A 27,605-nucleotide genomic window follows, 5' to 3' on the forward strand; every position below is an offset into this window, starting at 1 on the left:
GAAAGATGCTGTGGATATAGAAATGACAATTTGGAAACTGATTTGATATATGGGATTATTGAAAATGATTAGTTAGGCATAGCACTGAGGTTGTAACCCTGGGTCACTGAAAGAATGTTTGTTCCTTCAACTGAAATAGAGAAGTTATGTAGAGGAATGGGGTTTTGGGGGAAATGATAATGACTTCTATTTTGGATACGTTGAGTCTGAGATGCCTATGGGAAGTTGAGTTTGAATTTTTCAACAGGAGGACTAGCACTCAGGAGAAAGACCAGGACTCAATATATAGATGTAAGAATCATTTGCATAGAGGTCACCAAGTGAGATAGTGTAAAGGAGAAAAGAGGAACAAAGGCTTGGGGCCCATCCAAACTGAATCTGGCCTACATGTAAATCCAGCAAGAGAAACTGAGAAGGAATGTTTAGACAGGTAGAGGGAGAATCCAGAGAAAAAAAGAGTCATGAAAACCCAGATGGAAGACAGTGTCCAGGAGGAAAATATTGTGAACAGTGTCAATTCTATAGAGATTTCAAGCAGGATAAAGACTGAGTATGTCAATAGGTTTTGAAATGTAAAGATCTTGGTAACTTTGGGGAAAACTGAAAAATTTAACGATGATGTCAGAAACTAGATTGAAGAAGGTTTAGTGAGAGAAGTAGAGGCCACAAGTGTAGATTGTCTTTTCAACTAGTTTAACAAAGAAGGGAAGGAGAGATATAGGATGCTAGATAGCTAGAAGGGATGAAAGATTTGGTAGGGTTTGGTTTGGTTTTGTTCTTTGTATTTTCAAGTATAGATGTGAGCATGTTTATAGGCAGCAGGAAAAGAACAAGTGGGTATGGAGAGGAGATTGATGATGATTATTATAATGGGGAGGGAAGAGGAGGAGGAGAGAAGAAAGAGACAGACAGATGAGGGAGGGAGGATGATAATGGGGACCATCTGTTGGCGATATAAGGGAATAAGAACATGGGTCTATGCAGGGGTGTGCTGGTAAATGTTTTACGATAGGCTCTCGGTGGGGGGGGAAGACCACTCAATGTACTTTAATCACAATTGTCAACATTTTCTCCATTACGTTCTTAAATCTAGACAACCAACAAAACAATAAATCAATTCCTAAGTTGTAATGTTTGTTGACTTCTGAGGCATAAATGTTCACAGTATAAATTTAAAGGTCAACTTTCACAAATCATGTCTGAATTGGCTTCAGCACACTCTTGGCTACCTGTAAAAAGGTTGGACTTGGCAAAAAGAAAAGCTACCTCTTCACCACAGATTGGAGTGAAGGGTGAGACATAAGGGGAGGGTGCGAGATGAACAAAGGAGAGATGAAACTATTGGTAAGTGGCCTCAGTTTCTTTTTCAACGAGGGGATTGTCAGTTATTCAGGTACTGTGACAGGGTATTACAGTAGGCTTGAGGAAAGGAGAGAAGGTTTGAAACAGCTGCTGTGTTTAGTGGCAGAGAATATTTATTAGGAAGAAGTAAACAGATTGCTTTGTTGCAGGGAGGGCTCACTTGAGATTAGATAACAAAATTTTAGTGGACCTATTTAGTAGAGTTTAATGATTTTTTTCCAGCTCTGATTAGCAGCAGGTGAGTAGCGATGACAGAGGAAAGGCGGTCGTAGTAAACCAGGATTGGTGTTTGGCAAGTTATGTTGGGTAATAAGACAAGAGGGGATGGGAAATTAAGAAAATGGGAGAATGTAGCCAGAGCAGGGATGACAGCCTAGGAAAGAACTAAGGAGGAGGATAAGGGTTCTGTCCTGGATCCTCTTTTCTTCTACTTTACTTGGTAATCTCGTCAGATTTAATTATCACCTCTGTGCTGATGATTGTCAAATCTACCTACACTGGCCCAGCTTCTCTGCTGACCTCCAGTCTTGTATATCCAACTGCCTTTCAGATATTTTGAATTGGACAACAGCAGACATCGTAAATTAGATATGTCTAAAATGGAATTCACTGTTTTCCCCCTTACCACTCCCCCATTCTCTCTTAATGTAGAAAGCAACATACTCTTCTCAATTTTCCAGGCTTGCAACCTAGGAGTTGTTCTTGACTCTTCACTATGTCTTACTCTCTATAGTCAATCTGGTGCCAAGACGTGTCACTTTTACCTTTACAATATTTCTTAAGTGCACCTTCTTCTCTCATCTCTCACTGTTACTCCTCCAGTCCAGGCATTCATCACCTCCCTCACACCTGGACTGTCATAATAGCCTGCTGGTAGGTATGACTATCTCAAGCCACCAAAATGTTTTTTTCCTAAAGCTTAGGTCTGACCAGGTCACTCCCTTACTAATAAATTCCAGTTACTCCTTATCACCTCCAGGATCAAATATGTGCTTGTCATTCAAAGCCCTTCATGACCTAGCCCCCTGCTACTTTTCCAATCTTTTTATACCTTATTGCCCAACATGTACTCTTCATTCCAGTGTGATGCTGGCTTCCTGACTTCTATGAAGAAGACACTCTATCTCACCTCCAGGAATTTTCTCTGGTTGGCCTCCATGGCTAGAACACTATCCCTCCTCATCTTTGCCTACTGGCTTCTCTGGCATCCTTTTAGCCCCAACTAAAATCCCGTCTTTTACAGGAAGCCTTTCCCAACCCCTCTGTATTCTAGTATCTCCCTTTGGTAATGATTACTTATTTGTTTATATTTATTTGCATCTTGTCTTCCCCATGAGATTTTTAGTTCCTTGAGGGTGAGAACTGTCATTTGCCTCCCTTTTTTTGTCTCCTCATTGCTTAGCACAGTGCCTGACTCATAGTAGGTGCTTAATAAATGCTTATTTATTGGTTAATTGGATAGATTAGAAGTGATGATAAGGATAAAAATATATTTAGGAGTAGTAAGACTTAGGGAGAAATGGAATGATAAAAGATTGTGATTAAATGGAATAATTTCTTTTAACATTAAGTTAAGTAAAATAATTTATTGATTTTTTAATATTCCTTAGATTTCCCTCTGTATCCCTCTTTTGTCCCCTCCCTGAGAACTATCCCTTGTAATATAAAGAATATTTTTAAAAAGAGAAAAAATTGGAATAATAAAAAATTAATAAAATTAAACAACACATTTAAAAAATTGATTATATACATTGTTTTGTGCCTGTAGACCCAAATATCTTCAAAGAAACAGAGGGAAATATATTCTTATATATCTTCTTTGGGGCCAAGTTTGTTCTTTATAATATTACAACTTCTTTTTGCTTGTTTTGTGGTTATTGTTCTTTCCATTTTCATTGTTTTCATTGTGTATGTGTATTATATATGTATATATATATATATATCTGTGTATAATAGATTATAGACACACACATATGTATTGTGTGTGTGTATCTTTTCTAGCTCTGATTCCTATATTCTCCATCAATTCATGGAAGTCTTTCCTTGCTTCTCTATATGCATCATGCTCATCATTATCTTTTTTAAATCATCATAATATTATACTACATTCATGGTCCACAGTTTGTTTATCCATTCTTTAATTGAGAGGCTGGATAAAGAAATTTCAAAACTCTTGAATGTGGAAGCAGGACACTTGTGGGTGAAGGTCAGTTGAAGCTTATAACCATTTCAGTATATAGCTAATGGGAGTGTTGAAAAGGAGGTCATGGGAGCTGGTAAATTGAGGACCTGGGAAGTTAGAGTATTTAAGGGATCATCAACCTATATGTTGGAGTCCCTTAGTATGAGGGCAGGAGCTGAGGATGATCAGGAAATGATAAGCCAGGCACAGAACACACAGAGAGAGAATATCCTGGGGGTTGATAGGAACCACCAGATTCTAGTTTGGGTGATAAATTTGAATAGAGTGATCTACAAAAGAAAGGAAGTTTCTGGTGATAGTTCTGGTCAAGGGAGAGTCTGACTGTAGGAATGGGTTGAGTATTCAAACTCCTCTACGAGGTCAGATGTATCAAAAGGAATGAGAAAAGGTGAATTAATATTGAAAAAAGATGCCCATGGATTCAGTGCTATGTGGGGAGATTCCAGGTTACATTAAGTTCCAGAAGATGGAAGGAGCCAAGAGAGCAAGAGGTCTAAAATGAAAGGAAGTGTGTTAATTATGGAATAAGAATTCCAGGGCACAGAGTGGAAAAGTTGGGCAGAATTGGAGTTGGGACATTGGAACAGAGTTGGCATAGATGGGAATGAGTAGTTGTATGGGTTTAGGAAAAGGGGTTTGTTTTCAGTAGGCATGTGTTCAGTATCACTAGGCTAGGGAAGAGGAAGAGGGGTGGGGATCTTCTAACCATTGAAATATGAGTCCAAAGAGAGTATTAATGGATGAGAAGAATTCTGATGATGAAGGAGGGTGATTGAAATGTGCAATGTCTCTTCTGGGAGTCTTAGCACAGCTATCTACCTTCTTGGCAGAAAGTATTGCTGTGTTCCATGACATCTTGAAGCCTAGCCCAGCAGCAAGCACAAGCAAGTCTTGGCAATAAGCTTAATCATTTGTTTAAGTGAAATGCTGTAGGAATATTATAACAGTAGGACCTCTGTCCTTTCTTCATCTAGGACCAGAGCGATAGTTGCAATTACATCCCACTCCTTAGCCATAGACCCAGGGTCATTAATGCCAGCAAAAATTATGTAATATGCTAGAAGGTAAATGTGTTAAATATTATCTTGTTTAAGATCTGACTCATTTGGGGAGCAGACCCAGGAGGACATTGTACACAGTTATATTCACATTGCGCAATGACTAACTTTGATAGACTTGGCTCTTCTCAGCAATGTAAGGTTCTAAGCCAGCTCCAAATGACTTATGATGGAAAATGTTGTCCACATCCAGAGAATGGAGTCTGAATGTAGATTGAAACATACATGCTCTCTCTCTTTTGTTTTGTTTTATTTTGTTTCTTCCTTTTTGTGATTCATTTCATTGGTTATCATTCTTTGCAACATGACTAAGGTGAAAATATGTTTAATGTTTGAGCCTGTATCAGATTGCATGCCATCTTGGGGAGGTAGGGGAGAAAATTTGGAATTCAAAAGCTTGTGGAACTGAATGTTGTAAACTAAAAATTAATTAATTAATTTAAAAAAAAATCTCATTCACTTTGGTGTCTACTCTGTAGGGCCATTACTTTAAGCTACCTGACTCCTGGATCCTAAAGTCTATTCCTATCTTAGTCTCTTAGATTTGCTTACTCATTTCCCTCCTGTTGCCTTCCTAGTTCTTATATGTGCAGCTTGCTTTTCACGTTAGGAAAACATAGACTGTCTATGTTGATCCCTTTGGCTTCCAAAGTTTGTGTCCTTCAGATACTCTAGGCTGCTGGAACAGTGAATAACCTTGATACCTGCCCGTCCAACTCTCAGCCTCTATCCCCACTTGGCTGGCTCTGTCCCAATGCTGTCCATACCCTGGAATGCTGGTTGCCTGGTCTTTTAGAAATCCATCTGTGACTATGAATTAGTGAGAATGTGTTTGAGTTTCTCATACTTTGTTATTACCAGCAGGGATTCAAAATCAGTCCAACTTTACTGACAAAGATATCTGATGCTTTGCTACTTTTTCTTCCGTGCCAGGGACATCAGAAGCTGTGCAGCCATTAACTAGAACATTTTCTAGTGAAAATAAGCAAAGCAAGTCCCCCGCACAGAGAAAGAATTAGAATTTTTGCCTGGAGGGACCCTAAAGATAATCTTGTCTAACACCCTCATTTTTTAGAAGAAAATTGTGGACCAGAGAGGTATGTCGACTTGCCCAAGGTAGCATGGGTAATAAGTAACATAGCCTCTATCACTAGCTGTGATGCTTTGCCCACTATACTACACTGAACATACCATTTTTTAGAATAATAAATAAAGTCACACAGATGTGCGAATTTTGAAATAACGGATAGCCTACTGATTCCAGACAATGGTGACAGTCCCAGATGGCTTACCTAACACTCTTCGGTATGTCATTGGAGGAGGCAAGTTTTGTACTCAACTATTTTTATGATTATCAGAAAGAACCTCAAATCCACAAAACCATGGAGAATGTGTCAGAGCATTTTATGTATTAATTATCCATTATTTTATCTTAGATGAGATGATATGTGTAAAACATCGCGCACTGAGTCTGGTATATAGTTGGTGCTTAAAAATGCTTATTCCATCCCATCTATTTGAGGTAGTGGGAGAACTCATTAGATAAATGCCAATAGATTGCTTTAAGCTCCCAGAGAAAATTATTTTATTACGAATACAAGAGAGGATTATTAATCTAAACATTAAGCTGGACACATAGGTGTTGCAGAGCACTGGGCAGGAAGATCAAGACTCAAATCTGGCCTCAAACACTGACTAGTTGTGTGACCTTGGGCAGGTCACTTAACCTCTATCCACCTCAGTTTCCTCAGCTGTGAAATGGGACAATAATATCTCTCATGGTTATTGTGAGGTTCAAATGAGATACTATTCATAAAATGCTTTAGCACAACTTCTAGAATACAGGCACAGTAAATGCTAGTTATTCTTATTATTATCTCATGTTGATTAGGTCTTTGATTTTCAATTTTGCCATTTTTAATGTTGATATGCCACTCTATATTTACATGTAATGAAATTTTCCATTTACATTTTAATTCTGAGAAAACTATATATTGCTAAACTGAAAACTGAAAGTGCCCATGATTTCGTCACACATTAATCTTCGTGTTATTATGTGTCTGTTCTACATCCTGACCAAGAAATGGAAGGACTTTCAAATACTCTTCACATTTTGGCAGAAATCAGCATTTTGTGTCAGTAAATTTGTCTGCTGATGTTCATCCAGAAACCCCTTGTGTCAGAGTGAGTCATGAAAAGGAGAAAGTTTTGGGTAATAATATTCAACAACCTACAATTCCCTGCATCTCCAGTCTAATACTTGAAGATGCACTTATCCCCTCAAGTGCTACTATGGCTTGCAAATTTGACCTGCCCTGGCTTCTGAAGTGCTGGCCTGTGAGGGAGACTGCACCACCTAACTCAAATGAACAACAGTAAGTTCTCATCCTCAGCTTGATTTGACCCAGTCTATGGAGCAGGTGTCAAGACCTTGGTAAGGCCTCGGATGCAAAATTGCAGTACACTTTCAAAGGGCTTCGGGCAGTATTATATAATACAAGAAGGAGCTATCATTCCATTCCATTCAATCACCTCAAAAATGTATTAAGTGTAAGAACCTGTTATGGTACAGGGCATAGAGTATTCATAGTAGGCCCTTCATAAATGCTAAATTGAATTAAAATGAAATCTTTTCTTTCCTAGGGCCTGGAGTAAATGCAATGTTCAGGTGAGATAAAGTCCCTGCCCTCACTGAGTTCCTATTTTAGTAGGTAGATATGACAACGTAATTGTTCTAAGAAAAAATAACACATGCTACTGTAAATGTAATATAGAATAGGAAAAAAAGACCATAAAGAAAGAGAAAAGCAGTAGCAGCAATAGAAGCTCCGTGAGATTCAGGGGGAAAAAAAGATTATTGCTAACTGAAGATATCAGTAAAAGCTTCCTGGAAAGTCATCTGAGAAAAGCTTTAGGGAATTATATATTTGAGTAAAGGCATCAAGCAAAATGTCTGTCTCTCTCTCTGTTTCTGTCTCTGTCTCTTTTTCACAGATGAGGCCTGGGAAAGACTTTAATTTAGAAAGGCCCAGGTCATCCACTGCATAACAGGCCATCGCCAGTTGTCTTGACTTGTTGGTTACCACCAGACTTTGATAACTCTGAAGGAGAGAGTGAGGCTGATGACTTTGCACAGCTCTGCCTCACTTAAGTACAATTCACTTGAAGACATCACCCTTGTGATGTCATTGGGAATGAAGGACAAACAGTAACAACAATTGGTCCTCTCATGTCTGTCTATATGTGTCTCTTATTCTGTTGCTGGCTGTCTCTATGTCTCCTTGTGTTTCAGCATTCCTTATCTGTTGTTCTATGTCTTTTCTTTGCTGTATCTGTTTCTTTGTCATTCTACTTTTCTCTGACTGTTTTTTTCTTTGTTTATATATTTGGGGCTTGATGAGAACTCAAAGAGCACTGAGTCCAGCCCTTTCATCTTATAGATTAGGAAACTGAGGCACAAATAGGTAAAGTATCTTGACCAAGGTTATATATATATAATAAGTGCCAGAACTAGTGATAGGGACTTGTGCATAAGTGACAATACTAGAAACCCTGGCCCCTTTGAGTTGCCTTTAAAACCCTAAGGGATCAATTAGTTAGCCTCCCTTTAGGGACAAAATGATTGGGATCTGGGAAAGTAGCCAGAAGAGTTCTACTCTAACAAACCAAAACATACTTCTCTCTATTACATAAACATTGCCTAAAAAGTATTGATTATTTATTTTATAAATTATCATGCTGTTTGGAAAATTACTGCTCTGTCTTGTCTTTTTCTACTTTTTTGCCCTTTCTGAAGCTTTACTTAAGGGCTATGTGGAGTGATCCCTCAGCCTTTTGCATCTATATTTTAGTTGCCTCCAGGGTTACATCCAAAGTTATATGCCCTGCCTCCTGAAACACCAGATTTCACAGCAAGAATACATCAAAGGCATATAAAATAATATACCTGAGAGGATGCCCCTCATTTTCAAACAATTTCAATCTGGTTCTTAAAGCAGAACTTCCTACACTCAGTTTGGAGATTGAATGTATAATTGCAAGAAAAACACAGTTTTCTTGTGTCCCCAACCTTGCCTAACTCAATGGCCTTTTGTACATAAGATTACTGAAGTCATAATAGGGAATGGGGTCCAAATAAGCATCCCATGTTGTGGTAACAATTATCGTCTTATTGGCTTGGTTTTCTCCTAGTATGGGTCCTTATCTTTTAGAAATGCAAACACCCATACTGTGAACATGGCCCTGTGTGCTGAGATCCACTTTGCCTATACTGAGCAACCCCGCCTCAGACAACATAATCACATCTAGTGGAGTGCTGGCTGCAACAGAAATAAATCCATTGTCATAGAAATGTGTCATAGGATCAATGTCTTCCACTTGGAAAACAAATGCCTTGGCTTTGCTCCGGCGTTTATTTTGGCTTTAGCTGTCGAGTCCTTTATCTGGCCAGCAGGAGTCTATTGTCCCCTGATAACACTTTTCATTCGCATTGTGGCTATCTTTAAAACAGTTTCTTTAGCATTCCATTTTTTTTGTAAATTTACTTAATGACATGTTTAAAGTCATTGTAAGAAGCTTATTAAAATGACAGATATTTCATTTTGTGAGTTTAAACCATAGATTCTAAGGCTGATAATAAATTGTGGTCCTGATACCAGCTTTTGTGTGTTAGAGGCTCCTTGTTGTTTTTGAAATGTTGGCAGGGTTGTCAGGCACTCAGATCTTGCTTATACCTCGTAAGCTGAATATTTTGATTCTCAGACATAACTAGCACTGAGTAAACGAGATATGCTCCAGGAGAGGTACTCTGGGAAAGAATACCTCTTCCCTAGACAGGTATATTTCTTCCTTCGCCTTGAGGTCACCTTCTATAGCAAGCCTTTCTTGATTTCATCAGCTGCCAGTGCCTTCTACTCTGAGATTTCTTTCCATTTATTATCTATGTATCTCATATATACTGACTTTTGCTGTCTCCCACATTAGAATGTGGGCTCCTCGAGGGCAAGGATTGATTTTGATTTTTTTTTATGGTTCCAGAGTTTAGTATAGCGTTTGGAACACAGCATAAACCTAATCAATGATTTTCAATTGGTTCATTAATTGATTGAGATCCCCTAGAGCAAGGGATCCTGCTTCTGTGAAGTTTGGATTCAGTCAAAGGGTTGCAGCTGAGGACCTAAAAGGCCACATGTGCCTTCGAGGCCATGGGTTCCCCACCCCTGCAACCTAGAGATTAGGGGACGCAATTCCTGGGAATCCCCTCTAGGGCTTGATCCTTATGGAATCCTTCTCCCTCTTTCTGAGGGGCTGTTCCCCTGTGCTTGCCAGTGTGAGCACAAAGACACCCATAGTAGAAATTTCATCTGCCTCATCTACTTCCTTCCCCAACTAAACTTGACCTAGACTCAATTTTGTGTTTATGGTGATGCCTTTACCCACTGAAAAAAAAACAAAAAAAAAGGTAACTTATTACATGAAATACCATTTCACAGAACTCCTTAAAGGACTATCTGGTGGCAGTGTCAAGAGAGAATTACTGTATCTATCTCTCTCCTGAAGTCCTAAGGTGCTTATTCTCAGTTTTAGTTAGCACCTAACTGTTCTCCTTTAAGAAAAAAGTTTATTTTCTCTATTCATCTACATAAAAATCTCAATGAAACTAAGATTCTTATATAGTTTTTGTTCCATACTTGATTTAGACAAGCTTACTTAAGTACTTAGGTTACCACAGAGATTTTAGAACGTCTCAGTCCTTTTATTAGTCAGTCAACATTTATTAAGGGCTTACTGTGGTCCAAGAAACTGTGCATAGCTGCTGCTTGAGAATTTCCTCCCCTCCTCCCTTCCCTTGCTCCTCACTTTCCCAATGCTCCTGGAAATGGTTCAGCCTTAACCCTAGTTCTGACTTCACATTTGACCTCAGTGCCAGGTCTTCAGTAACAGGACTGACCATGCCAGTCCATGCCAGGGGAGGGCAACCTCCGCTTTTCCCTCCCATACCCAGTGTCATTGTCATTCCTATAGGTTTAGTAGTGGTCTTAGAAGCAGCATAGTAGTTTCCATTCTGCCTTTGCCTAGACAACCTCTCCTCCCCAAAAAGACTATGATGAAATAAACCCAGGGGACTCACTGAGTCTGAGTGTCCATTTGAAGCATGGAGGAATCTTACTTCAGTTCTTTTGTATCGCCAAGATGGCAGACCAACACAAATGTACATCTTTGCTTTCCCTTACAGGACCTAATTGAACAAAGAAAAAAGTAGAGAGGCATTAGGGAGGTTGTTTTTTTTTTTTTTACTCCATATTTGTTTTTCAGTTGTTACTAAGAATAAAAACCACCTAAAAAGTTTTAAGAGGCCTGTGTGCCTGTGTCAGTCAGGTAGAAGACAAGCCATGAGATTCCATCCTGCTCTGCAATAGGGAGAAAAAAGAGGAACTCCAATGGGGGACTTATGTGTGAAAAGCAGAGCAGGTGATTCATTTTTTGGGTCCTCTGGAAGAAAAGAAATGTTACGAGCTTCCGAAGCCTCGTAACTATGCTCGGGGTTCCCCCCAAGCCCCAGGCCTCTGCCTAAGCAAAGGACCTGATCTCACGGACAATGTATGGGGCGGGAGCCGAAAAAGATGGTGAAATGACTCCGTTTATTATTTCAGCAAGCAGCACATTTATAGCTTTAGTGACGCAGGTACATTCTTTGGTTACGTGAGTGAAGGACAGGTGAAAACTCAATACACCTGGGTCCTAGGACCGCCCTGACTCCGCCTGCTCTCCTCCCCTTCTCTTCCCGCTAACTGAAGCTCCCTGCGGTCAGGCAGTAACAGGAAAAGAACTGGAAGTTCCACATGCTCTGCCAGAGAGCCGGAAGTTCCACGTGGTCTGGCAGGTCCGGGCTCGGGCAAAGACCTGGAATTGCTAGGGAGGCAACAAAGGTGAGACCCCTCCTCCTGGCTCCACCCACATCCCACAGCCCTGAGTTTATCTCAGCAGGCCCCTGGGCCTGGAGGTCCGAGGAGGACAGGGCTTGGCTCCAACTCAGCCTGTAACAAAGAAAGACAGAAACAGAGAGCCAACCCCTGTTGGGAGACCTGGATGGCCTAAACTCTCTCTGTTTTCTGGATCCTCTGTCCCTCTCCTAATCCCCCTTCCATTCTGAGCCCCTGCTTCAGGCCCCAGAATCCCATGTGAGTGATTTGGGACTGGGGGAGTCTCCATCCTACAGAAAGAGTATGTAAGGGGGTATATGTGGGGAGGAGCAGGAAGGAGAACTTCCATTTTGCTACTAGGGCTGCTGTCACTCTGAATCATTTTCCCCTAGAAAGAGTTACGCATAGAGTCTTCTCCTTCAGAAAGTTTTTTTTATTTATTTCTTTTGTATTTTTTTATTTCTTTGAGTACGGGTATCCCTTTAGTGGATTGTAAAACTCCTTGAGCAAAGACTTGGGTTTTTGTTGTTGTCGTGGTTGTTTTATTGGTCTTTGTGTCCTCAACATATAGTATAGGGCCTTGCATTTATTTGGCACTAAATAAATACCTGTGGGAGTTTATTGAACTGAATTGAATGATCTTGTTTTGGGAGGCTAGATATATTAGGGATTAAATAGGCTTTTGTGAATTGACTGAAATTAATTAGCACATGAAAAATTAACTTGAGAAAATGTGTTCTGGGTTCCAACTACTTCACAAATGAAGCTTTGGAGCACAGCATATCAATAAGTTAAGGACTGCCTCCGCTTTTTCCTCCCCCCACCATAGTGCTTAGCATAATACCAGGTATATAGTAGGTACTTAATAAATATTTTGTCATTGGAAGGCTGTTAGATTCATTATGTCTTGTGAAACTTCTTTAATCTTTTATAAGCCAGATCTACACGTTGGGCCATGAGCGCTGTCATGTGAGTCACCAATCAGGTTTGACTGGATTTTTCACCCTGACAATCATCATCCCAGTCAATCAGATTGCACATGTTGTTAGACACAGTCCTTGTATCAGGACTGAGTCCTAAGGAATCACACAGGCAAAGTCTTTGGTTTCTTGAAAATGATTAAACTTTTTTCCCCTTGAACAGGGACAGCTGGTTTCCATGATGCTGATGGCTGAAGTTTTATTTGGATGACAGGAGTTGATATAACAACTCTTCTGCTGCTTACACTTGAAACCCCCCACACAAAACACATGCCACCAGGAGGATGGCAAAGCTCTCCTTTTGCTAATGTGGTACTGAAATTACAGCATGGACAGCAATTCCACTTCAAGTAGGAAAGCTTTGGGGATGTGATGGGTCTTTTTGGATTGCATACAGAAGCCTGGATTGCTCCTCAATGCATTTCCTATGGGAAGAGTCTTCTCTCTACTTGGCTGGGTACACTGTGGGATATTGATAATCACCTTCCATTTCCAATGAGGAAAGATAAGAGAGTATGAGGAAGATTGAGATTAGATAAAATAAAGAACATCCTTGAGATAATGATGAGGATATACAAACATCTTTTGTGGCTCAGGTATGGCCAATGAGATTGGGGGTTGGTTGTTTTAAGTTTCTTTCCTGTTTTAGGATTGTTAGATCCTAAATGACTTTCTACTACTTCATCTGGGATCAGTACTTGGGGTATGAGGGAGTCAGATCTAACCTGGACTTATGCCCTTACAGGTAAGAAAATAGGTGTATCTGGTTTATGTCTAAGCTTCCAAGAGACTCTTTCACCTTTCAAAATTCTTTCAATAGCTTTAGAGGGCAGAATCCAGGTACCAGAGTAGGACATGAACTCGGCTGATCAACCTTTCCTTTCTTCTCCCTAAGGCTAACTCCATGACCCATGCAGCTGAATGAGGCTAACTGCTACATTCTTTCCTAAGAAATGGGTATTACCTGGACAAAAATTAGGCTTGGAAAGAGGAGAAGAAAAACCTGAAGAGGCTTATCTGTTGTAGCCCCATTTGCTACATGTGCCAGCATAACATACTCCCATGATTATAACAGCAGAATCACAATGCCAACTCAATTTGCATTTCCTTAAATATAAATATTTCTGCTTTTGAGTAGTTTTACCCTTCCTAGTACTATAGGAAATTCCCTACCCTCATCCCATTCTGCTGCCTAAAAAAGTAGAGAATCTGTGATTTTGCCAGTATAAGGCACTCCCTATACGGGAACTCCCTTCATCAATGCAGATTATGATCCATCTGTGATTTAGAAAAGAATAATTAGAGAATATTGAGCTGTATTATTTTCTCAGGGCCCAAAAGCTAGTAAATGTGTGTGGAATCTGAATGCAAGTCTTCCTGTGACTCCAAGTCTAGCATGCTCTTCTGGTTTATCATGCTGCCACTGTCCCAAAATAATATCTCATTGCTAAGGGGAAAAAGTGAATAATCTAGGTCTACATGAAAATTTACTTTCGCTTAAGTCTAGAATTTTTGCAGGCACTTCATCCTATAAGTTCATTTTAGTAGTGGCTATGTATGAAAATGGCACAAGATTATGAATTGCAATGCAAAGGTAGCAACGATGGCGACTTTGTTTAAGGTATATAAATTTTTTTCTTTGTGTAGAACAGGAGATGGCCAAAGGTATGAGAAAGGTGGAAGCTCAAGGAATGTATATATATAAGGTTCAATATTTTTTTAATGATAATAACATTTAGTTACATCATGGTTAAAATTGGAAAAAACCTGAAGAAAAGGTTTTTCTGATCAATCAAATTTTCCAATGAACTCAGGTATAGTCATTAAACTACAAAATAAAATGAGATGTCCTTCCTTCCTTCCTTCCCTCCTTCCTTCCCTCCTTCCTCCCTTCCTTCCCTCCTTCCTCCCTTCCTTTCTTCCCTCCTTCCTCCCTTCCTTTCTTCCCTCCTTTCCTCCCTCCTTCTCTCCCTCCCTCCCTCCCTCCTTCCCTCCTTCCCTCCCTTCCTTCCTTTCCCTTCTTTCTTTTCTTTTCTTTGTTCTTCTCTCTCCACATGAGGTATTCACACCCTTACCTGCAGGTGCTCTACCCAAAGGTAATGTAAATTTTCACCTCTGAAACTTTTTGTTTTGTTTTGTTTTGTTTTCTTAAAGACCAGACAACCCCAAAACACTCTGGTCCCAGACCAAGCCCTATCTGGTCACTGTTTGGGTTCTGATTGCCTCAGAATGAATGTAAATAACGATTGTTTCTCTTTTGGCTAGAAATCCTGAGAGTCTTCCCTCCCAAACCTATTTTTTTTAAAGAGGCCATTCTTTGCCTAATTTTTTTTACCAAGCTGATTTAATCACTGAATGAGTGCTGCCTCAGTCAAACTGAGACCGGCTAAAGAGCTTAGCTTGAAAAGGCCACTGCATCCTGGGCCATCTCCACTTGTCTTGATCCATATCTGGCTACTGGAATGATATGGCTTTGGAGGTGAAAGTGAGGCTGGTAACTTTGCACAGATCTCCCCCACTTAAATCAAGTTCATTTGCATGTTGTGGTATCACTTTCTTGATGTCATGGTGTAATGACAAGTAAAGTGGGGCTTTTTGTTGTCTTTTGTTTTGGAGTGCTTTTCAGCACTAAGGCGATCAAGTGCCTTTGAGTCTTGCCTTTGCTTTAATCAAGAGTCTTTGATTGAATCAGGAGTCTTTGATGACCTGCTTAAGTCAGGGGAAGGCTTAGGTCACATGAGTTTGAGTCACATGGTTGTGATATCCTCTGACTCTGAAGAAATGTGTATACATACTCTGAGGTTAGCATTTTGCTTGGGGCTCACTCACTGGAAGAGTGTCATGTGATTTGAGCAGACAAGACTCTGGGTAGCCATTGGAGCCCCCGGCTTTGAAAAACCCAGATGTTGGTGCTTCTTCTTTCTCTATGTATGTAATGTCTTGGATAGACAGCTAGAAGCCTGTTTGCTGATATGTGTTATTTTGCTCTGTTTATATAATTTCTGCTTATAACTTCGGTTTGTGTTTTCTTTTTTTGTTTTTTTGGAGAGGAGAAGGCAGGGCAATTGGGATTATGTGACTTGCCCAAGGTCACGTAGCTAGTAAGTGTGTCAAGTGTCTGAGGCTGGATTTGAACTCAAGCCTTCCTGACTCTGGGGCTGGTGCTCTTCTCACTGCTACACCTAGCTGCCCCCTGTTTGTGTTTTCTCTGATGTTCAGGGTGCTGACTTTTTCCCCTGAACTAAGTGAATGATATATGTATGTTTAATTAAAGTGAGATTGTAAACCCCTTAAAGTTGCTTTCCTTAGAAAAGCAGATCAAAAAACTTGTGCTAGCAGCCTTCCTGTGTGCTGGTGTTATCGGTCTTACACTGCCACAGTAGCGGCAAGTAGCCTTGTTTTTCGTGGTCACTTTCAAGAATGAAGGACAAACAGCTGCAAAGTGAGATTTACCCTGTACCCCATTTCACAACAGTTTTAAGACTCATACTGACTGGATTCAAATGTGGCTCTTTTAGGCTCATCATACCCCGCTTCCAGAGTTTAATCTGAAAAAAATACAAATATAACTTATGTGAAATTGGATTTCTAGTTCCTCAATAAGCACTCAAGGTAACAAATGTGTATTGAGTAGAGTTAGTATTTTACCTAACAGAAAATGCAAAAGATAAAAACGATTTATGTGACCCCATAAACAGATACAGAAAACATATGAAGTATCGCAGTGGTTCAAAAGCAATAAATACAATTTTCCCTCTTCAGTGAATCCTACTCACCCTTCCCCCACCCCCATCAGGTCCCAAAGTCTTTCTGACTTGGTTTAGATTTCCTTGATGAGAGAACTTGAAAAATCTACTTTTCATCCTGTGAAATGCTCCTAAATGAAACATTTCATTGAGGAATGAGGATTTTATGTCACTTCGTGGTCAATATTTTGAACATTATAGTAGAGTAACGGCCATGTCCTTATTAGCCTGTGCAGAGTACCACTGAGACAATTTCTGACATGAAAGAGGTGGAGTAATTTGCTTCCTGGACAGTCATGAAGATGTGTAACAGAATTACTTTGTAGCATATGTATAGACTTTCTGTAACTGGTCTGGGTCTCCTTAACCCAAGGTGGTAGCTTTTCAGATTGCCTGAAGTTGTAGTATTGGAAACAGGGGCATCTTCAAAGGACTATAGTTGGCCCTGGTCTCTGGCCTTCCTGATCTGGTCATTGGTTGAGGTTTGCTTCTGTTGCTGCTGGTGACTGGTAAGGGGTAGAACACTGAGTACTTTAACTGCAGGGTCCAAGAGTGACCCTACGAGTATAGGGTTAGCATCTTTGACTGTCTCAGTATTTTTCTTTTTAAATTTTAGGTAAAGGAATTTGCAGGCCAAAAACTTGATAAAAACGATCATGATGATAAGTAGAATTTCTATACTAATTTAAGGTTTGCAAAACACTTGACAAATGCCTCATTTGATCCTCACAGCAATTATGGGCGTCAGGTGCTGTTATTACCCTCCTTTTACACACGAGGAAACTAAACCATACAAAGGTTAAGTGACTTTTCCAAGGTCATATAGCTAGTAAGTGAGGCTTGATTTGAACTCAGGTCTTCCTGACTCTAACTACTGTACTACCAGGCTGACCTTGTGAGTTTCAAAAGTCAGGAGAAACACCTGAGGCCTGGGATTCCGAGAGTTGAGTCCTGCTGGATTTTGTATCCAGTCCAGTATCAATTCTCTAAGGGGTGAGGAGTGACCTTTGGACCCTGCTTTGAGTAGCTGAGACGAAAACTTATCCATCATCAGTGCCGTATATGTAGGCGAACTTTGTGAGATTAATGCTGTGTAAAACTGTGCTAAGTCTGAACCACTCTCTCTCGAGACTGAAATGGTACAGGGAAGAATGCACTCCCAAGGTATGAGGCAGAAATTTTTGTAGTTCTTTTCTTGCTATATTTTTGACATAAACTTCCCTCTGTAAAAGCTAAATCATGTTAAGTGGTTAAATTTAACAGTTCCTAGTCACTGGTGGCTAACAGTTTGGTCAAAGGAAAGGGATCTTGGGCTAATGACATTAGATAACCCCTTAAGATTATTACTAGGACTCGGAAGTGGAGATATAGCAGCTGATTCAGTGTGCTCAGAGCATCAGCTAGAATTTCCATGATTATAAAATAATATTCCTCTAGGCAAAACCGTGAAGGTCCTTTGGTACTTCCATTACCAGACACTAAAACAAACCTGCTATTTGCTGAATTTTCCTCTGTAGCAGAATTGTCTCCTCCTCCTCCTTTTGTTCCTCCTCCTTCTTCTTCTTTGTATTAAAATAATAAGTGTGAGAATCCCCACTAGAGAAAATTCAATATTTAAAAAAATATACTTGAATGAAGCAGCTATATGGCTTAGTGGATAGAGTAACGGACTTGGAATCGAGAAAACTTTTCCTACACTGCTAGTATCTACCCAGCATTCTAGGGGCTTTTCTCTCTTCTTGACTCAGCAAGGATAGTACAGACAAATTCTACCAGTTATCTCTCACTCTCATCATTGGATTACTTGGTCTTTTTATTTTATTTTATTTTTTTTATAAAACATTACTTTACTAGACTTGGCACCAGACAAATTTGGTTCAATTCTCACCATTAGCTATTTACTAACTATGTAACCTTGGGCAAGTCACTTAATTTCTTTGAGACTTAGTTCCCTATTCTAAAAATGACCTTCCCTTTCTAAATCACTGATTCTAACAATCAACTCTGGTTTTTCCTCGTAATTCCTTGTTTCTAATATGTTGCAGCCTTCTGGCAACAATCCTCTTTCGGTATGACTCATTTTTAATTCTTTTGAGTCTTAAGGGTTCCAAAGCTCCTGGCCATACATAATTACTGGCAGGATATTGGTGTTAAAAATATAGGCCTATGGTTATGTGACAAGGTTGGGGTCATGAAAGGAATCTTGTAGTTTGCCAAAGGGGAGAGACCTGCATGTTCTTTTCTCTTCATGCACTTCTCGATCCAATTCATGTTCTATTTTCAGTCTGTGTCCATGTATCAACAATTGGGCTAGCAGCAGCTGTTGAGGCATAAGACCCAACAAGACCAGCAACAAGAGCTGCCAGCACACGTTCTTTGATCTGCTTTACTAAGGAAAGTAACTTTAAGGGGTTGACAAGCTCACTTTAATCAGACATACAAATATAAGTCACTTAGTTCAGGGGGAAAAGTCAGCACCCTGAACTTCAGAGCAAATACAAATAGAAATTACAGAGACAATATCAACAGAGCAAACAACACAAACCAGTCTGTCCATAGCAATACATAGTTACCAGGGAAGCATCAACATCTGGGTTTCTTCAAAGCCAGGGGGGTTCAAGCGGCTACCCAGCATCTCCACACCAATACTTTTCCAGTGAGTAAGAGCCCTGAGGACAAAACTCTGAAATATATGTATATTATATATATACACACATACATATATATATATATATATATATATATATATTATATAATATATATGTTTAGGATCAAAGGGCGTCACAACATGTGACTTAAACCCATATGGACCTAAAAGCTTCTGGCGTCACAAACATGTGACTCAAACCCATGTAAACTAGGCTTTCCCTTGAGGTAAGCAGGTCATCAAAGACTCCTGATTTAATCAAAGAAACAAAGGTTGGACTCATCAAGGGCACTCATTACCTAAGTGCTCCAAAAGAGAAAACAGTAGAGAAGTCCCATTGTAATTACCTGATACAGTCCAAGACCTGTATACTTATAGATCATATAAATCAAGTCCACAATCATTTTTATTAAGCATGTACCATGTGCTAGGTACTTTGCTAAGCACTGGGGATAGAAAGAAAGGTAAAATAAATAAATAGTCCCTGTTCTCAATGTCTAACGGGAGAGATAACTTAAAAGCAACTATCTACAAACAAGACACAGGGTAAACTGGAGATACTCTCAGAGGGAAGCGCCTACGATTAAGGAGGAATGGTAAAGGATTCTTGTAGAAGGTGGGGCCTGAAGGAATCAAGGAAAGCTAAGAGGCAGAGATGAGGAAGAAGAGAATTTCAGGAATGAGGTACAGCCAGTGAAAAGACCTGGAGTTGGGAAATGTGGTATTGTTTCTGAGGAATAGCAAGGAGGACACTATTACTTGATTGTAACTTAAAGGAGTAAGGCATTTTGAAGGGGCCTCTAGGTGGCCCAGTGGATAGTGTGCCAGATCTGGAGTCAGGAAGACATGAGTTCATTTCCAGCCCTAGTCACTGGGCAAGTCACTTAACCCTGTTTGCTCAGTTTCCTCATCTGTAAAATGAGCTGGAAAAGGAAATAGCAAACTACCCCAGTATCTTTGCCAAGAAAACCCCAAACGGGGTCATGAAGAGTCAGATATGACTGAAATGACTCAATAAAAAGAAGGTATAAGAAGACTGAAAAGGGCAGAAAGGGTCAAGTTAAAAAAAACTTTAAAAGCCAAATAAAGGATTTTATATTTGATCCTGGCAATAGTAGGAAGACACTGTAGTTAACTGAATAGGAGGAATTGATGTGGTAAGACACAGGCTTTATAAAGATCGATTTGATAGCTGAGTGAAGGATGGCCTACACTGGGGAATTACTTGAGTTAGGGAGACTAAATACCAGGTTATTACCATAGTCTGTGAGTGAGGGTATGTGGACCTGAACAGAGTGATTATAGTGTCAGAGGAGAGAAAAGGGCATATACAAGAGATGTTTTGAAGGTAGAAACAACAGGAACTGGGAACTAATTGGATACAGAGCATGAAAGTAAGTGGCAGGGAATATTGTGGTAACATCCACTGTAATTGAGAAGTTAGGAAGAGGGGATTTTTTTGGGGAAATATAAGGAGTTCAGTTTTGATTTGTTCAGGTTAAGATGTTTATAGGACATCTAGCTCAGAATATCCAATATGCAGTTGGATATAGAAGACTACATGTGAGGAGAGAGGTTAAGCTGGACAAATAGATCTGAGAACCAACTGCAAGGGATAATAGTTGAATCAATGGGAGCCAATGAGATCATGAAGCAAAATAGTATAAATGAAGAAGAGAATACAGCCCAGGAGAGAGCCAAGGGAGACACTCATGATTAGGAAGGGTGACCCAGATGGATGCCCAGTAAAGGGTACCAAGAAGGAAGAGTCAAACAAGTAGGAAGAGAAAAAGGAGGGAGAAGTATCATGAAAACCTAAATAGAAGAGGGCATCAAGGAGAAAGTGATTGACAGTGTCAAAAGCTGCAGAGAAGGATAAGAATTGAGAAAAGTTCATTAAATTTGTTAAGAGATCATTAGTAGCTTTGGAGGGAACAGTTTCAGTTGAATGGTCAGGTTGGAAGTCAGACTTTAAGAATAAAGAAGAAAATGACAAAAGAGAAGTGCAGGGCATCAAGTATAGGTGGCCTGTAACTTCTCCAGGAAGTGACCTACAAAACAAAGGGGAGATATGGTATGATAGCTAGAGAGGCTGGACGGGTCAAGTGAGATTTTTTGAAGATGGGGGAGACATAGGCATGTTTGTGTCCAGTAAAAGGCAATTTGCAGAGTTTAAAAATCACTAATAATTAAAGAAATACAAATCGAAAATTTTGAGTCTCTCTTCTTGCCTTCTCATTTTACAGAGAAACTACCAGTAGAGAGATATTGATCATAAGTAAGAGAGTGGGGATGTTAGAGGGGGGCAGTCTGCTGGAGCATATAGCATGGAGTCAGATCACCTGGTCATGTAAAAGTTTTTGTCTTGGCATGAAGAAGGGCCATGTCTTTTTGTGCAATGGGATAAGGAGGAGATACTGGTAGAAAGCATCTGAGTGATGTAAAATGAGAAGGGAAGAAGATAGAGTCCTTGAGGAATGGCTCCAAATTTTCAATTTGTATTTCTTTAATTATGAGTGATTTAGAAAAAAAAATTCATATGCTATTGATAGCTTGATTTTCTTCCTCTGAAAACTTCCTATTCATATCCTTTGACTGTTTATCAATTGGGTAGTTGCTCTTTTGTTTGTAAATCTGACTCAGTTCCTTAAATATCTTAGAAATGAGACCTATTAGAGAAATTTGCTGCCAAGTTTTTTCCCAGTTTCCTTCTTTTCTTCTATTTTTTGCTATATTAGTTTTGTTTGTGTGAATTTTTTTAAACTTTATTTAATAAAAATTACCCATCATTCCTCCTGTGTGCCTCTCTATCTCTTATTTGGATATGAATGCCTATATCTATAGATTTGATGGGTAATTTCTTTCATGTTCCACTAATTTGCTCATGATGTCACCCTTTATGTACCCATTTTGATTATGTTGTTATACAATGGGAGATGTTGGTTTGTACCAGGCTACTTTCCAGTTTTCTCAACAGCTTTTGTTGAATAATGAGTTCTTGTCTACAAAGGTGGGATCCCTGGATTTATCAAACAATAGGTTACTAGGCTCATTTATTTTTTTCACTGGTCAACCTCTATTTCTTACCCAGTAACAATTTGTCTTGATGATTACAGCTTTGTAGGATAATTGGAGATCTGGTACTGTTAGATGCCTTTGCTTCCCACTTTTAAATTGATTACCTTGATATTCTTTAACTTTTTGCTCCTCCAGATGAATTTTGTTCTTATTTTTTCTAGCTTCATAAATTTTTTTTTTTGGTATTTTATTGGTGTGACTCTGAATAAGTAAATTGTTTCAGGTACCTTTGTCATTTTATTATATTAGCTCAGCCTACTATGAGTAATTACTATTTCTCCAATTATTTAGATATGTCTTTATGTGTGTGAAGAGTGCTTTGTAATTGTGTTCACTTAGTTCCAGGGTCATGTATCTTGACAGGTAGACACCCAAGTGTTTTACAATGTCTGTAAGTATTTTAAATGAAATTTCTCTTTCTACTTCTTCCTGTTGGGTTTTGTTGATAATATCTACAAATATTGATGATTTGTGTGGGCTTAATTTCATAACCTGCAAATTTGCTGAAGTTGTTAATTGTTTTGATTAGTTTTTGGTTGACTCTAGGGTTCTCTAAGTGAATCATCCTATCATCTGCAAAAAATGATTGTTTTTTTCTCATCATCTATTCTTACTCTGTCCATTTTTTCTTGCCATATTGCTCTAGCTAGCATTTGTAGCATAATATTGAATAATAATGGTGATAATGGAATGCATTATTCACTTCTGATTTTATTGTAAAGGCTTATAAATCTTATCTTTATTACAGATAGTGCTTGCAATTGGTTTTTAGTACTTATCATTTTAAGGAAAACTTAATTCCAGTGCTTGCTAGTGTTTTTAGTAGGAATAGATATTGTATTTTGTAAAAAGGTTTCTTCTGCATCCATTGAAATAATTGTGTGATTTTGTATTTTTGCTGTTGATATGGTCAGTTATGATTATAATTTTCCTAATGTTGAAGTAAGTATTCCTGGTATAAATCCAGGTTAGTCATAGTATATCTTTGTGATATATATTGGTAAAATTTCCTCACTGGTATTTTATTTAGAATTTTTGTGTCAATATTCCTTAGGGAATTTGGTCCATAATTGTATTTATCTGTTTTCGCTCCTTTAGTTTAGGTATCAAGACCATATTTCGTCATAAAAGAAATTTGGTAGGATCCCTTCTTTACGTGTTTTTTTCAGATATCCCTTCTTTACTTATTTTTATGTATTATTAGAATTGTTCTTTATGTGTTTTGTAGAATTCACTTGGAAATCATTCTTGTCCTGGAGTTTTTTCCTTGTGAGTTCATTTATCACATTCATTTTCCCCCCTAAGACAGGGTTATTTAAGTGTTCTATTTCATATTCTTTCAACCTGGTCAAATAATGTTTTTGTAAATATTCTTTAATTTAGTTCATCAATTAAATGGGCATATCATTGGGCAAAAATAATTCCTAACAATTGATTTTATTTCTTCTTCATTGGTTGTGAATTCATCTTTCATTTTTTATCCTGGTAATTTGTCTTTCTTTTTTTCTTTTAATCAAATTTATTAGTGGCTTATTTGTTTTATTGCTTTTTAAAATGTTTTATGAATTCTATTTTGGTGTTTAGGGTTTAAAATATTTTTTCTTAGTTTTTTTTTTTAAGTTTCATGCCCAACTCATTGATCTGCTTTTTCTCTCTTTTATTGATGAAAGAGTCTAGAGATAAAAGTTTTCCTCTAATTATTGCTTGGATGGCATCCCACAAATTTTGATATGCTATTACCATCTTTAATGAAATTATTGATTGTTTCTATAATTTTTTCTTTAATCATATATTCTTTAAGTTTAACCTGTTTAATTTGTGATTAATTTTTCATCTTTGCTTCAAATACCCATTATCGAATATCATTTTTTATTTTGTTATGGTCAGTAAAAGATGCATTTAATATTTATACTTTTCTGCTTTTGTTTGTGAGGTTTTTAATGTCCTAATACATGGGCAATTTTTTGTGAAGGTACCTTCTATATCTTTGAAATAGGTATACTCTTTTCCTATTCAATATTTACCAGAGATCTAGCATATCTAATTTTGTAGTCTGGATGTTTTCCATGAAATATGAGACAGCATTCTCAGTTGAGAGGAAGGGAGGGAACTGTGAGAAGCTTGAAGAAAGATAAAAAATTTTGGAAAAGCTGCTGTAGTGAGCAGGAGAATGAATCAATTATGGAAGTATAAAAGCATTGCCTTATTGCGGTGAGGGCCCATTTGAGATTAGTATCATAAAGGTGTGGTGAACCTGGTCAGCACAGTTCTTTGATTTTCTTCAGCTTCATTTAGCAGAATTTCAATAGGAGTAAAGTCAGTGGATGGTGGGAGTAAACAAAGTTGAGGATTGGCAGAGCAAGATCTTTGATAGATGAAGGAGCAAGGGATTCAAGAGAAGAATGTATAGGGTTAAACTGGTTTACTAAGGGGTCAAGATGGGGAAGGAAAGAGAGTATAGGCAGGGGTGATCTTCTGGGAAAGAACTGAGGAGAGCAGGTCATTGGTGAGGATGAAGTACAGGGTTAGGGGTTGCAAGGCAGAGGAAGAGGTAGAATGACAACAGATTGGGATCAGAAAAAGGATTTTGAGAGTTCATAAACTTTGAAGAGGAATACTTGTGGGTTAAGGCAAAATCAAGGATATGAATACTTCTGTACATAACTCTGTGTATAGCTGTGGTGTGATGGAGGAATAGATTATAGGAAGTTGAGGAATTGAGAATTAGGGTATTTGAGGGATGGCTCTGTAAGCCTTCAGTTTGGTAATCGGTCTAATATCTCTTCTCTCCCACACTTTCCTTCGGAGCCTCCCAAACACTGAGCTAGCTCTGGCAATGTGTGTGCCAATCTCATTATCAATGTGTACAACTCTGGAAATGTGTATGTCACTTACCTTGGATAAGTGAACTTATCCATATCATTCAAAACTTCTCCATTTGCTGCAACCAGTGGTTCCACATATGGATGGTGTGATGGTAGCTGATGGAACACCTGTGTTTTCTTAGTGTTAACTGTTAAGCTAAAATTAGCACAAGCAGCAGAGAATTGATCCAAACTTTGTTGCATCTCAGCTTCAGAGGCTGAATTGTGAGCGCACAATCATCGGCAAATTGAAAATCATGCACCAACATTCCCTCCACTTTGGTCTTGGCTTGTAGCTTTTTCAAGTTAAAGAAATTACAATCAAAACTAGTGAAAGTGCAAAAGTATACATGTATGACAAAAGAAGAAAACCATTTAAAATGTTTCTAAGAGAAGAACACACCAGTGATGATCTCTGTTCTAGGTTCTGAAATTTCAGTGGCAAACACTATCCTGTTTTGATTTCGAGCAATATAGAAAGATTGTTTCTTCTGTAGCCACATTTTAAAGTCAGTAACTTTCTCCTAACTATAATTTTGTTGTGGACATGTACTCCTTTGGAATTTTGCTCATGCATTTTAAGAAGCCCTTTCTAAGATTTTTTTTTAAATAGAAAATATTCATTCTCTGTTCTTTTCCTTTCTGGTCTTTCATCCTTCATTCCTTAAAAAATAAAAAAAATAAAAGCGAGTTCAAATCCGGCCTCAGACCCTTGACACACTTACTAGCTGTGTGACCTTGGGCAAGTCACTTAACCCCAATTGCCCTGCCTTCCCCCCTGCAAAAAAATAAAAATAAATTAAAAAAAATAAAAAAAAAACAGCATCAATACCAGTATCATACCCCATCCTGAGAAGTTAACTTCATTTGTTCCCAAACTTTGATTCTATGTCCTAGGAAAAGGAAAAATTTACATGCAAATTTACAAGTGTTCTTTCTTAGTATCCAGGGGATTTTAAAGACAATTTTGATGTTTGGATTGTACTCAAGAATCTCAATATAGCAGGTGAAGAACTAGGTTTTCAAATTGATTTCAAAATTATTTTCTCCCAGTTTTCTGGGAGAGTCCCACAGACAGAGCTCTGGTAAGAGCTTAGACTGTGATAAGGAAGAAAATATCCAAAAAAATTCAGACTCACTATTCTAAATATGCTCAATTACACAGTGATAGCTGATGCTATTCAATATTTCTGCCATCAGTATGGATTTTGTGGCACAAATAGATTTTTTTCCTTGTCTCTTGAGCATTTTCTTAGGCCATCTTCACTTTATAATGGAGTTTTTGGATAGAATAGAAATTAGGAAGCACAACCAGCAGTAAGAAGATGGTGCCAATTGTCTAAGTCCCAGACAGTACAGAAACAGAGCCACTGCAGCCACAATAAACTAAGCGCAAGTTTATAGAAAAAAAACTTATCCATGGATGAAGGGAGGGCAAAAGATGCTGTCCTAGAATATATTCCTCAGAAAAGTTTGGATCATCCTGTCATAAACCATGTGACTTTACCAGCATTTGCTCCCAGCTCAGAGAATCCAATGTATGGCCTATCCAGGGAAGATAGAAGCCAATGTTGAAACTGTGCTTTAAAGAACACCAAAGTGAAGATTCATGAGTGAAGGAACAACTTGTTTTCACAGCCGTAAGAGAGCTGGCAAACGCTTGTCTGTAGTGACTTACATACTTATTCAGTGATTTAGACTGCCTCTCTGGCACGGGTCAGATGGCATATTAACATGGGATATAATCCTTTCTCACTCTGCAGGCAATGGCACAGTATGATATTGGCACCACATTAGGCTTCATTAACCCTAGAACATGCTGCATTCTCACTCTTGGCACTCTCTGACGGGCTGCAGGCAGTAACCCATGAGTAATCTGATTACCTACAACCGACTGTATCCACATGGAATGGAGGCTGACTACAGAGTGGAACACAATTACAGTCTTTTGAGATTCAATTAGAAAAGCTGTTGGTAGGGCCGTGCTCATGATTCTGAAGCAGACTCCAATAACCCTTCTCAAACTGTGTGGTTCCTTAAGAGCCATAGTAAATAAAGAGCTTAAAGAGCATCACCTGACTCTCAGGCATTTAAAAAAATATTGTTATTGAAGCGCCTTTTGCGATAGGTTTGCATTTAGAAACAATACAAACCATGTTTATATAGCTTGTCAACATGGGACATCTTCAGGCTTTTTCTGAAGGGGCAAAAGTTATTTCTCTCCTTTGCTTCTCTTCTCTCTATTACTCCACTCTCAATCTGCACTGTGCATAGGCATTAATAATTAAGAGGGAGCCTCCTGGGATCTTAGCATCATCACAGGCTAATGGCTTCCAGATAAAATCAGAGGTAAAACATTGAGCTCACTGTATTAAATAAATAAGTAAATCAAGGGCAAAGGAGTTCTAGACTATTGGACACCTTCATTCCATGACAATATTCTTTGCCATCTCTACCCAGTATCACTGGCGCTGATAGCCAGCTTTCCATGACCAATGTCATCAGTGCTGCTGTCACTGTCACTGTAATCGTTGGTCATTGTTTTGTGGAAGTTCTAGTCTTTAGAAACATGATTTGGAGAGGAATGGTTACAGGAAAGAGAACTTGTCTCTCTCATAGCCAGGAAGATTTTCAAATGTCTTAGAATATACTTGGATGTAAGGTTTCTGAAATTGTCCTGACACTACACTAGCTCTTGTTTTTTTTTCTTTTTCTGCTTTTAGTCCCAACCTATGTTTTCAAAA

The 27,605-nt window shown here is 38.7% G+C and overlaps 1 pseudogene; it reads right to left on the bottom strand.

Annotated features, from left to right (window-relative positions):
- Window positions 1–27,400, bottom strand: part of LOC118837010 — a 32,293-nt pseudogene extending 4,893 nt beyond the window's left edge.
- Between the last annotated feature and the right edge of the window lie 205 nt (window positions 27,401–27,605).

This window comes from Trichosurus vulpecula, chromosome 2, assembly GCF_011100635.1.
Source record: "Trichosurus vulpecula isolate mTriVul1 chromosome 2, mTriVul1.pri, whole genome shotgun sequence".
Lineage (NCBI taxonomy): Eukaryota > Metazoa > Chordata > Mammalia > Diprotodontia > Phalangeridae > Trichosurus > Trichosurus vulpecula.